Source organism: Staurois parvus, unplaced genomic scaffold (genome assembly GCF_062004578.1).
Source record: "Staurois parvus isolate SC_StPar_1 unplaced genomic scaffold, SC_StPar_1.0 ptg000439l, whole genome shotgun sequence".
In the NCBI taxonomy this organism is placed as follows: Eukaryota; Metazoa; Chordata; class Amphibia; order Anura; family Ranidae; genus Staurois; species Staurois parvus.
The window spans coordinates 2,559,835-2,573,102 of record NW_028318235.1 but is presented as its reverse complement, the minus strand read 5'-3'; positions in this window follow the sequence as shown (position 1 = coordinate 2,573,102).

Here is a 13,268-nt window from a genome sequence, read left to right as displayed (position 1 = left end):
CTGTCAGCTCAGGCACACTGCTTTGGATGGCTTACAGTAAAGCACACGGGCACAGCACTTAGTAAAACAGCACACAGCACAAGGATAACTCTTTGATTGCCCCTCATGTTAACCCCTTTCTGCCCAGTGCCATTAGTACAGTGTCAGTGCTTTTTTTAGAACTGATCACTGTATTGGTGTCACTGTGGATGTCAGTGACACCAAGTCAGTTCCCCCCAGAGTCAGAATGCCCGCCGCAGTCCCGCTATAAGTCACTGATCATCGCAATAACTTTCACCAAGTAATTTACACGTATTGGGATTTTTTTTTAGCAAAGACATGTAGAAGAATACATTTTGGCCTAAATTTATGACGAAATTTGATTTTTTAAATTTTTTTACTGGACATGTTTCATAGCAAAAAGTCAAAAATACTGTTTATGTTCTCAAAATTGTCGGTCTTTTTGTGTATAGCGCAAAAAATAAAAACCGCACAGGCGATCAAATACCACCAAAAGAAAGCTCAATTCATGGGAAAAAAAAAGGACATAAATTTAATTTGGATGCAGTGTTGCATGACCGCGCAATTGTCAGTTAAAATAATGCGTTGCTGTAACACAAAAAATGGCTTGGCCAGGAAGGGGGGTAAATCCTCAGGAGGGCAAGTGGTTAAGCACTTTCACAAAGTTGAATTTTGAACAGGATATACAACAACCAGCTTTTAATCAAAACATCAACATTAGAATGTATTTATTTCACTGGAAAAATTTCCAGCTGTTGTAGTGTTTACATGTGCACTACTGAATTAATTTTGAACAGGGTAACCACCAGCCATTTGCTCATGAAGTAATCAAAAGAATGTAATATATTCACAGAAAAAAGACCCCAAAATATTGCTGCACAAACATGCCCAGCATTTAATTCTTTTATATTAGGCCCTACTTTGAGCAGGACCTACTGTATGCCATCCATTGCTAATATGAAAATTATCATAGGTTACTCACATAAAAAGGAAGCCCAACTTAAATCATTTGTACTAGGGCTTATTTGGAAAAGGACCCTCAACACCGATTTCAAAATCTAGACATGAGTGTAATTTGTTCTCCTGAAAAATACCCCAAATTAGTTTTTTTTTTTTTAAATATGTTCATTTGAGTTCACAGATATACAATAGTAACAGACATGGTCAAAATACAAAAGGTGTGGCTCGCACAGGAGCCAATGCCCAAGTGCAATTCCAAAAAATTGTTCAAAAAACATTAAAGCATCAAAAAGTTGCAAGGCTCATGCACAAAATAAAGTCACATGTAAGAGTAGGGATCAATCAGATACCACATCACCTAGATGGGTAGTAGTGAAAATTCAGGTGTCAAATGGAGTGTCAGTTGAGGAGGTTTCCAACCAACAAGACCAGACTTTGTTAAACTTTGTTGGGCAACCCCTATTATGCTAGGTGTCTTGGTACCAGGGTAAAACCAAGTTAACCAGTTTCATCCAAAATTAAACTAAGGGTGGAGAAGGCTTTTTACAATAAAGAGCAATGGCTTTCTGGGCATAGAACAGAATAAGACTTAAAAGTATTTTTGTTGCCAACCTGGGGACCAGTTTTACGACTAGGCCTAAGAGACAAAATCTGGGTTATAAGGCAATAGGGATATGTACCACTGAATTAATAAGCCCTAGAACCTGCCACCAGTACACCACTATAGCAGGACACTCCTAAAAGACATGTATGTAGTCTCCCATGGAATATCACCAGCATGTGGGGGATATGGTGGAATCTATTTTGTGGAGTCTGTGTGGAGTTGGATTAATTTGTCCCTTATTGATACCAGGTGGTTAAAGGGAAAATCCCATACCATATCTTCAGACCAATTGTCATCATTCATCTCCAGAACATCTGTACTCCACTTTTATTGAAGGAAGGTTAAGTCAGGTAAAGCTGCAGTCAACAGATACCTATAGATCTCGGAGTCAGGTACTCTTAGGATGGACTCTAATTCAGAATAGGAGAGTTGTAGCTGCATAGCAGATAACTGAGCGCCGAAGGCTTGGGCAATTTGGAGGTATCTAAACTGATAGTGGAAGGTTGAATTTTTGTTTAAGAGAGGGGATAGGTAATAGTCTATGATGTGTGATAATATGCTCTACTGGAAGAGTGTAAAAGTGGAGAAGGGAAGGGTTGAGCCAAAGAGGGGTTTGGGGAGACAGTGTGCAAGGTGGAATGGATTCAAACCAAAGACCCATTGTCTAGGCTTTCAGCGCGGTAAGCATAGATGGGGTTAAATTGTATTGAGCCTTTGGACCCCCAAAATAACATGTATTGGAGGGCTTCTACAGAATTAAGAATAGCGGTCTCTAATAAGGTGGCAGAGTTGTTACATTTTGGTTGACGCCACCAATGCGCTGTAACCAATTACGAAGTGAGGAAATACTTGTAGCAGTCAGGCATGGTCAACCCTCTCTGGGAAGAGGGTGTCAGGAATGGACTGGCCAGCAATGGTGGGACTCACCTGCCTTTTGATCTGCAGTACCAGGGCTGGCCAGCGGGTGCTCCCAGCAATCAGAGACTCAACCTTTCAGCCAGCTAACACCTGGAACTGATTATGCTGGGGTATTTAAGGGATGGCCAGACTTGCAGACTCTGCCTTGGTGTTGTGTTCTCTTGGGCCCTGTATCCTGTTCCTGCTCTCTGTTCCTGTCTGATTCTCTGCTGACCCTGCTCTGATCCCTGGCTTGTCTGACCATCCCTCTGCCTGACCCTCTGTACTACGCTGCTTGCTACCTGTTCTGATCCCTGGCTTGTGACCCTGACCATCCCTCCGCCTTACCCTCTGTACTACGCTGCTTGCTACCTGCTGAACCTGGCCTGTGACCCCAACCCATCTCCGCTTGCTCCCCCTGTACCTACCTGCCCTATTGATATTGACCCGGCCTGCCTGACGACGCTTGCTTGTATGTACTGTTATCTGTGGGTGGTTGGTTGGGTTTGTTTGCACTGTATTATGTTTAGTATTGCACTGCGTTTATGTTTATATTGTTAGTGTTAATAAATTACATTGTTAATCACATATCTGAAGTCTGCGTTTCCCTGCTTCAGTCACACACCTCTGGTCATACCTGAGAGCCCTGACATTACACCAAGGCCAATCCTGACCAGAAGTGGCTGCACAGGGAAGCCATCTTGGCTTGTTGATGGGAAGGATGGATCTGGATGAGGTTGCGTATTTATATCTGCTAGTGTTTGATGACAGAGAGTATGCTTATCAAACTCTGAAGGAGTATACCCGGGATGAACTGCTAGAATGTATACGGCTTGCTCATGTTCTAGTAGATCAGGGCACAGAGTTCTCTGAGGTGCAGCCTTTGATTGAGGTTTGTGCAGAGTTGGTTTCATCTGGTACCCCCGAATGCAGGGATGAATTTTTTCCACCATTTAGTACAGACCAGGTAGAGTCCCTGGTGTGGTTATTAGAGGATGATGTGGGTTACTTTCTGGAGCGTTATTCCACATGTTCACCACAGACACTAAGAGATTGTATAAACGCAGTGCAGTCTTTGACCAGACAGGCTTTGTGTAAGCTCAGCTTTGTTCAACCCATACTGCAGACATGGACAGACTTGTTGCACCCAGCCTCAGTCAGCTTACAAAAACCCAGTCCTGCTTCTAACTCTACTCCTGTATTCCCAACAGCTCCTCCAGTTACAGCCCAGTATACTTGGCTATCTACCGCATGTCAGTACCCTGTTCCCACTCGCTGCACCTATCCTGCCTTTAACCCTGTAAAAAAGCCCTCTGTAGCAACTGCTCCCTCTCCTGTTCCATCCTCCAGTTCTTCTCTGTCTCCAGCTGCTCCATTCGTTTGCAGACCTGCGTTTACTTGCAGTGCTCCAGTAGTTAAAACCAGAAAAAAGCGAAAATTCTTTCCAACCAATACCATCCTGCCAGTATCCAAACCGGTGAGCCTGCCTTCCGTGGTTCAGCCTGAAGCCTCTACTCAGCCTGAAGCCTCTACTCGGCCTGAAGCCTCTACTCGGCCTGAAGCCTCTACTCGGCCTGAAGCCTCTACTCGGCCTGAAGCCTCTACTCGGCCTGAAGCCTCTACTCGGCCTGATGCCTGTACGCGGCCTGATGCCTCTCTTCAGCCTGATGCCGGTACGCAGCCTGATGCCTCTCTTCAGCCTGATGCCTGTATGCAGCCTGATGCCTCTCTTCAGCCTGATGCCTCTACTCGGCCTGAAGCCTCTATTCGGCCTGATGCCTCTACTCGGCCTGAAGCCTCTACTCGGCCTGATGCCTCTACTCGGCCTGAAGCCTCTACTCGGCCTGAAGCCTCTACTCGGCCTGAAGCCTCTACTCGGCCTGAAGCCTCTACTCGGCCTGAAGCCTCTACTCGGCCTGATGCCTCTACTCGGCCTGAAGCCTCTACTCGGCCTGATGCCTCTACTCGGCCTGATGCCTCTACTCGGCCTGAAGCCTCTACTCGACCTGAAGCCTCTACTCGGCCTGAAGCCTCTACTCGGCCTGAAGCCTCTACTCGGCCTGATGCCTCTACTCGGCCTGATGCCTCTACTCGGCCTGAAGCCTCTACTCGGCCTGATGCCTCTACTCGGCCTGATGCCTCTACTCGGCCTGAAGCCTCTACTCGGCCTGAAGCCTCTACTCGGCCTGAAGCCTCTACTCGGCCTGAAGCCTCTACTCGGCCTGATGCCTGTACGCGGCCTGATGCCTGTACGCGGCCTGATGCCTCTCTTCAGCCTGATGCCGGTACGCAGCCTGATGCCTCTCTTCAGCCTGATGCCTGTATGCAGCCTGATGCCTCTCTTCAGCCTGATGCCTCTACTCGGCCTGAAGCCTCTATTCGGCCTGATGCCTCTACTCGGCCTGAAGCCTCTACTCGGCCTGAAGCCTCTACTCGGCCTGAAGCCTCTACTCGGCCTGAAGCCTCTACTCGGCCTGATGCCTCTACTCGGCCTGAAGCCTCTACTCGGCCTGAAGCCTCTACTCGGCCTGAAGCCTCTACTCGGCCTGATGCCTCTACTCGGCCTGATGCCTCTACTCGGCCTGATGCCTCTACTCGGCCTGATGCCTCTACTCGGCCTGAAGCCTCTACTCGGCCTGAAGCCTCTACTCGGCCTGATGCCTCTACTCGGCCTGATGCCTCTACTCGGCCTGAAGCCTCTACTCGGCCGGACGCCGGCATTCAGCCTGATACCTCTACCCAGCATGATGAACTGATCCAGCCTGACGATCCTATTAGGCCAGTTGACTCAATGCCCGCTGTTGATCCAGATGATCCGGTACCTGATCCGGTGCTCGCTGTCGTGCCAATTGACTCAGAGCCCGCTGTCGTACCTGGTGACTCGGTGCCCACTGCCTTGCCAGATGACGCGGTGCCCGCTGGCGAGCCAAATGACCTGATGCCTGGTGACCCAGTGCCCGCTGTCATACCTGGTGACCCGATGCCCGCTGTCGAGCCAGACGATCCAATGCCTGGTGACCCGGTGCCCACTGCCTTGCCAGATGACGCGGTGCCCGCTGGCAAGCCAAATGACCTGATGCCTGGTGACCCAGTGCCCGCTGTCATACCTGGTGACCCGATGCCTGCTGTCGAGCCAGACAATCCGGTACCTGATGACCCGGTGCCCACTGTCGTGCCTGTTGACTCGGAGCCCACTGCCTTGCCAGATGACGCGGTGCCCGCTGTCGAGCCAAATGACCTGATGCCTGGTGACCCGATGCCCGCTGTCCAGCCAGACGATTCAATGTCTGCCCCAGTGCCCGCGGTCATGCCAGTTGACTCGGAACCCACTGCCTTGCCAGATGACGCGGTGCTCGCTGTCAAGCCAAATGACTTGATGCCTGGTGACCCGATGCCCGCTGTCCAGTCCGACGATCCAATGTCTGACCCAGTGCCCGCGGTCATACCAGTTGACTCGGAGCCCACTGCCTTGCCAGATGACGCGGTGCCCGCGGTCGAGCCAAATGACCTGATGCCTGGTGACCCGATGCCCGCTGTCCGGTCAGACGATCCAATGTCTGACCCAGTGCCCGCGGTCATACCAGTTGACTCGGAGCCCACTGCCTTGCCAGATGACACGGTGCCCGCTGTCGAGCCAAATGACCTGATGCCTGGTGACCCGATGCCCGCTGTCCAGCCAGACGATCCAATGTCTGACCTAGTGCCAGCGGTCATGCCAGTTGACTCGGAGCCCACTGTCGTGCCTGGTGACTCGGTGCCCGCTGCTCCGCCTGGGGGCCCGAGACCTGTCGCTCCGCCTGGGGGTCCAGCGCCCGCCGCTCCTCCTGGGGGTCCGGCGCCCGCCGCCCCGCCTGGGGGCCCGAGACCTGTCGCTCCGCCTGAGGGCCCGAGACCTGTCGCACCGCCTGGGGGTCCGGCGCCCCCCGCTCCGCCTGAGGGCCCGAGACCTGTCGCTCCACCTGGGGGTCCGGCGCCCGCCGCTCCGCCTGAGGGCCCGAGACCCGTCGCTCCACCTGGGGGTCCGGCGCCCACCACTCCGCCTGAGGGCCCGAGACCTGTCGCTCCACCTGGGGGTCCGGCGCCCGCCGCTCCGCCTGAGGGCCCGAGACCTGTCGCTCCGCCTGGGGGCCCGAGACCTGTCGCTCCACCCGGGGGTCCGACGCCCGCCGCTCCGCCTGAGGGCCCGAGACCTGTAGTTCCGCCTGGGGGTCCGGCGCCCGCCGCTCCGCCTGAGGGCCCGAGACCTGTAGTTCCGCCTGGGGGTCCGGCGCCCGCCGCTCCGCCTGGGGGTCCGGCGCCCGCCGCTCCGCCTGGGGGCCCGATGCCTGTCGCCCCGCCTGGGGGCCCGATGCCTGTCGCCCCACCTGGGGGCCCGATGCCTGTCGTCCCGCCTGGGGGCCCGATGCCTGTCGCCCCGCCTGGGGGTCCGGCGCCCGCCACTCCGCCTGAGGGCACGAGACCTGTCGCTCCACCCGGGGGTCCGGCGCCCGCCGCTCCGCCTGAGGGCCCGAGGCCTGTAGTTCCGCCTGGGGGTCCGGCGCCCGCCGCCCCGCCTGGGGGCCCGATGCCTGTCGCCCCGCCTGGGGGCCCGATGCCTGTCGCCCCGCCTGGGGGCCCGATGCCTGTCGCCCCGCCTGGGGGCCCGATGCCTGTCGCCCCGCCTGGGGGTCCGATGCCTGTCGCCCCGCCTGGGGGCCCGAGGCCTGTCGCTCCATCTGGGGGTCCGGCACCCGCCGCTCCGCCTGAGGGCCCGAGACCTGTCGCTCCGCCTGGGGGCCCGAGACCTGTCGCTCCACCCGGGGGTCCGACGCCCGCCGCTCCGCCTGAGGGCCCGAGACCTGTAGTTCCGCCTGGGGGTCCGGCGCCCGCCGCTCCGCCTGAGGGCCCGAGACCTGTAGTTCCGCCTGGGGGTCTGGCGCCCGCCGCTCCGCCTGGGGGTCCGGCGCCCGCCGCTCCGCCTGGGGGCCCGATGCCTGTCGCCCCGCCTGGGGGCCCGATGCCTGTCGCCCCGCCTGGGGGCCCGATGCCTGTCGTCCCGCCTGGGGGCCCGATGCCTGTCGCCCCGCCTGGGGGTCCGGCGCCCGCCACTCCGCCTGAGGGCACGAGACCTGTCGCTCCACCCGGGGGTCCGGCGCCCGCCGCTCCGCCTGAGGGCCCGAGGCCTGTAGTTCCGCCTGGGGGCCCGAGGCCTGTCGCTCCATCTGGGGGTCCGGCACCCGCCGCTCCGCCTGAGGGCCCGAGACCTGTCGCTCCGCCTGGGGGCCCGAGACCTGTCGCTCCACCCGGGGGTCCGACGCCCGCCGCTCCGCCTGAGGGCCCGAGACCTGTAGTTCCGCCTGGGGGTCCGGCGCCCGCCGCTCCGCCTGAGGGCCCGAGACCTGTAGTTCCGCCTGGGGGTCTGGCGCCCGCCGCTCCGCCTGGGGGTCCGGCGCCCGCCGCTCCGCCTGGGGGCCCGATGCCTGTCGCCCCGCCTGGGGGCCCGATGCCTGTCGTCCCGCCTGGGGGCCCGATGCCTGTCGCCCCGCCTGGGGGTCCGGCGCCCGCCACTCCGCCTGAGGGCACGAGACCTGTCGCTCCACCCGGGGGTCCGGCGCCCGCCGCTCCGCCTGAGGGCCCGAGGCCTGTAGTTCCGCCTGGGGGTCCGGCGCCCGCCGCCCCGCCTGGGGGCCCGATGCCTGTCGCCCCGCCTGGGGGCCCGATGCCTGTCGCCCCGCCTGGGGGCCCGATGCCTGTCGCCCCGCCTGGGGGCCCGAGGCCTGTCGCTCCATCTGGGGGTCCGGCACCCGCCGCTCCGCCTGAGGGCCCGAGACCTGTAGTTCCGCCCGGGGGCCCGATGCCTGTCGCCCCGCCCGGGGGCCCGGTGCCTGTCGCCCCGCCCGGGGGCCCGGTGCCTGCCGCTCCGCCCGGGGGCCCGGTGCCTGCCGCTCCGCCCGGGGGCCCGGTGCCTGCCGCTCCGCCCGGTGGCCCGCTGCCTGCCGCTTCGCCTGGTAGCCGGATGTGCCTCTGCCCGGGGTCCTGCCCGATGTGCCTCTGCCCGGGGTCCTGCCCGATGTGCCTCTGCCCGGAGTCCTGCCCGATGTGCCTCTGCCCGGAGTCCAGCCCGATGTGCCTCTGCCCGGTGTGCCTCTGCCCGGAGTCCAGCCCGATGTGCCTCTGCCCGGAGTCCAGCCCGATGTGCCTCTGCCCGGAGTCCAGCCCGATGTGCCTCTGCCCGGAGTCCAGCCCGATGTGCCTCTGCCCGGTGTACCGCTGCCCGGAGTCCTGCCCGGTGTGCCAGTCTTTGATATCCCGCCAGTTACCAGACCCGGGCGGTGGAACATTTTTCCCAGCTAGGACTGTTTGGAGCGTCCTGAGGCCGCTCCTTGAGGGGGGGGGTACTGTCAGGAATGGACTGGCCAGCAATGGTGGGACTCACCTGCCTTTTGATCTGCAGTACCAGGGCTGGCCAGCGGGTGCTCCCAGCAATCAGAGACTCAACCTTTCAGCCAGCTAACACCTGGAACTGATTATGCTGGGGTATTTAAGGGATGGCCAGACTTGCAGACTCTGCCTTGGTGTTGTGTTCTCTTGGGCCCTGTATCCTGTTCCTGCTCTCTGTTCCTGTCTGATTCTCTGCTGACCCTGCTCTGATCCCTGGCTTGTCTGACCATCCCTCTGCCTGACCCTCTGTACTACGCTGCTTGCTACCTGTTCTGATCCCTGGCTTGTGACCCTGACCATCCCTCCGCCTTACCCTCTGTACTACGCTGCTTGCTACCTGCTGAACCTGGCCTGTGACCCCGACCCATCTCCGCTTGCTCCCCCTGTACCTACCTGCCCTATTGATATTGACCCGGCCTGCCTGACGACGCTTGCTTGTATGTACTGTTATCTGTGGGTGGTTGGTTGGGTTTGTTTGCACTGTATTATGTTTAGTATTGCACTGCGTTTATGTTTATATTGTTAGTGTTAATAAATTACATTGTTAATCACATATCTGAAGTCTGCGTTTCCCTGCTTCAGTCACACACCTCTGGTCATACCTGAGAGCCCTGACAGAGGGTCTAGTAAGGGTAGAGAATTTATATCTAGGTGGCATATCGCCCCATAAAAGCTGATTGAGTTGTACAGAAAATTTTTTGGGGGAGCCATTGAGATGAATTACGAAACAAATAGGTTAATTTTGGGCGAAATTTCATTTTAAGCAATTAATGCAGCCAATGCAGCCAATTAGAGAGGGGACAGGCCCCAGAGGACGACTGTTGCTCCCCATCATCCACAGGAAACAGTTGTGACTTATGCCAATTAACATGCAGGTCTGTAAATTCTCCAAAAGTAGTTAAGAGCTCCTTGTGGGGAGGGCCCCGCATCGTTCAAGAATAGGAGAAGGTCACCTGCGTAAAGCACTACCCTCTCTGCCAACCAGCCCACCTGTAGGCCTCTGATATTATGAGAAACTCTGAGGGCCTCAGCAATCGGCTAGAGCAACTTCCTCCGGGGTGATCTTGTGAACCAGAGGGGTACGCTCCGAACCGGACAACCAACACAATGCCAAGGGATCCAAAATGGAAGCCAGTGATGCTGGCCAATGGGAGTGAGCAAGAATATGACTTAGTGTAGAATAGGATAAATTCATCTAATATGGCTACCTAGCCAGGAACCTGCCATTTTTATCCCCTTGTTCAAAAAACTCTTGCTTGCGACTACTTAACGCCAATTGCGTTACCTCAGATAGATGAAGATGGAGTTCCCTCTTTACCGCCATAAGATGGTCAAAATTGTAAGGGGGACTCAGAATACCACTGGGCGCTGTCCTCTAGCAAGTCTTGTAGAGTAGAGGCACGGGCTGATTGTTCTGCCTTTATAGCAGCTATGGTGGAAATATACAGCCCTCTAGTTGACGCCTTAAAAGCATCCCAAATGATGTCTGGAGAAGCAGATCCAACATTAGCGAGCCAATTGTCTTGTAAGGCTGAAGGCAGGCATTCTGGAGAGCTAGGGTATCAGATCCACTGAGGGTGTAACTACCACAGAGTTCAGGAACGTAGTTGAGTAGTGCGCACCTTCAGAAAAAGGGGACAATGATCTGACAGACCAGCGGGTAAATATGCGTATCATTAAGGAAGGAGAGGTTGGAGAAAGCCAAATTAATTCTAGAGGAGGTTTTATAGGTTGTGGAGAAGCAGAAATATGCTCTAGATTGAGGGTTCTTCCATCGCCATATCTCAGTAGGTACAGCTGCCTGGGCCCACATGAAGAGATCAGTAGTGTAGGTTGATGAGGGGGTAGGTCTGTCCAGATCGTGGGAGAGGGTGGTATTGAAGTCTCCTTTAAAGAGAAGTTTAGCAGGGCAATGAGGAGTCAGCTTCTCCAGCAACATGTACAAAACATCCGCCTTAAATGGAGGTGGTAAATATACATTCACTATGATATATAGTATTTCTGATTAGACACAGTACTTACCAACAACACAATCTTGCTCTGTGGATCAGTGACAACCTCTTCTATCACACAGGAGGATCTGCTAATTAAAACAGAAACCCCTCTAGAATAGGAGGAGTAGGTGGCATGAAATGCCTTTGGGATCCAGGGGAGTTTCAAAGCTAGAATATTGCTGCCCATCAGATGCGTTTCTTGTAGCATAATTACATGGGTATTGTGAGTTTTAAACATAAGAGCACGTTTGAATTTGGAAGTTAAACCTCTCACATTCCAGGAGAGGGTGGAGAGGTGTTGTCTAGATGTACTAGTCGTGATAAAACAGCCAGTATAGCCATATCAGCATCATGACAAAGGGGACATGGAAGACTCTGAAGGGAAACAAAACAGTAAAACCATTAACATCCATGAGGAAATAAATTACGCCAAATCAAGTTTAGTATCTACATGCACAGTGTGCATATAACTTGTAATATGCTCCATTTGAAAAGGTTCACCACCAGCTATTAAACATAAATATTGGGTTTTCATTTTCTTGCTGGAAACAAAACCCCAAAAGATTGTAGTAACTTCTGCAAAGTCTTTTTTTCGATTTATTTCTGGTCCCATCTTAACCACTTGCGAACCGCGCTGTAGCCGTCCAAGTTCTGGGAGGGCATCAAATGACGTCCTCCCTGAATGCGCCCTCCCGCGTGCCCCCAGTAGGACATACCCAGTGCTCTCCCTACGGACACAGCAGATCACAATGTAGATACAGTTGCCAGTTATCGGTAGCACTTTCCTCACGCTGGTACACCGTGAGGAAAGTACTGCCGATAACCGGCAAATGACAGAGTACATCTGCACCAATCATCAGAGCACTGATGATAAGTGCCCAGCTGTGCTACCCACCAGTGCCCAGCAGTGCCACCAGTCAGTGTGATTTAGAAGAGGACTAAAAATGTCCGTGCTTATCTGTTCCTGTTCTAATTTATCATTCTAGCTTTGGAATGTGCGCACACCGGAAGAGACTCACGCTTACACACAAGTTCAGTCTATGAACACTTCTAGTTTATTATAATGAGAAAGTGAGCTTATATATGCAAAATGATGCGAGAGTCATGTGAGAACAGAATAAGCATTATACTAGTCTTTGATTGGTCATTTCCACACGAAAACAATCTCTGTCATGGTATAGGTGTGATCTTCTTCCAAGTCTTATCTATAGAAAGAAAAACATTCCTTTGTTTCAAGTTGGCACGATGGGAGGGGGGATCGGTGTCTGTGAGCAGACATTTCTTAAACAAGAATTTCTTAAAGTACCACAAAGCCCAGCAGGCAGAAAATATTCACACAACATATATATTCAATAGTAAACATTTATAAATATGAAGAAAGAAATAATATTAAAGTATAAAAATAAATATGTATAAAAAATGTGTAGAAAAACGTATATATATATATATATATATATATATATATATATATATATATATATATATTCAGTAGGAAACCAAATAGGCATTTTACCATATCCATCACAGTCCCCCCTTAAAATGACTATTTTACTCTGTCCCTATAAGACCTCGCTCATCTGTCCTTATGTACCTTGGAACTCTTTTATGCTGTACGTTAGACAGGTGATGACTATTTCATCACCCCCCTTGCCACAGACTTTGTACATAAGGAAGTCAGATGCTATCCCTACAAAATTGTGAGATTACTATTGGCGGGGAGGGACCGTAATGGGGTATAAGGTTTTCCTTCATCTATCATATGGAGATCCTCTTGCTCCTGGTTCAGGAAGGTAGGTGTTCTGTTGTCTACCGCTTTGCTCATCAATTTCCTCACACATGGCATAACACAGCATACAACCAGGACCAGGAGAATCAGAATTATTAGTACAATTACCTCTATTTGGGCAAGTATCTTTTGCCACCCACTCATCCAAATGAAATATTGATCCCACGGATCTGTGATCCCTGAATTCTTTTTCAACTCAACTGACAGGTCTTCCAATTTCTTTATAGCCTTACCATTCGGGACAGTATTGTCAGGAATATATGTACAACATGTTCCGGTTCCTTCTATCATTTTACAGATACCTCCTTTTTCCACTAAAAACATGTCCAGAGCCATCCTATTCTGGAATGTCATGTAGAATGTAGGGGCTAACTGGTCAACGATTCCTTGGAGGACATCTCTGGTGTGATTCACAAACCTCTGTTGGTTGTAGTATATGTTATTTATCCAATCTACATTTTTATTAACAGTTATTATGGGGATCAGAAATTCAAAGCCTGCTTTTACTTGGTCTCTGGCTTTAAATTTATTAGGCACCCCCCTTGGGACTCCAATGGCATCTGTATACACATGTGAGTCAAAACTGCCAGAAGGAGCTTTTTGCTTC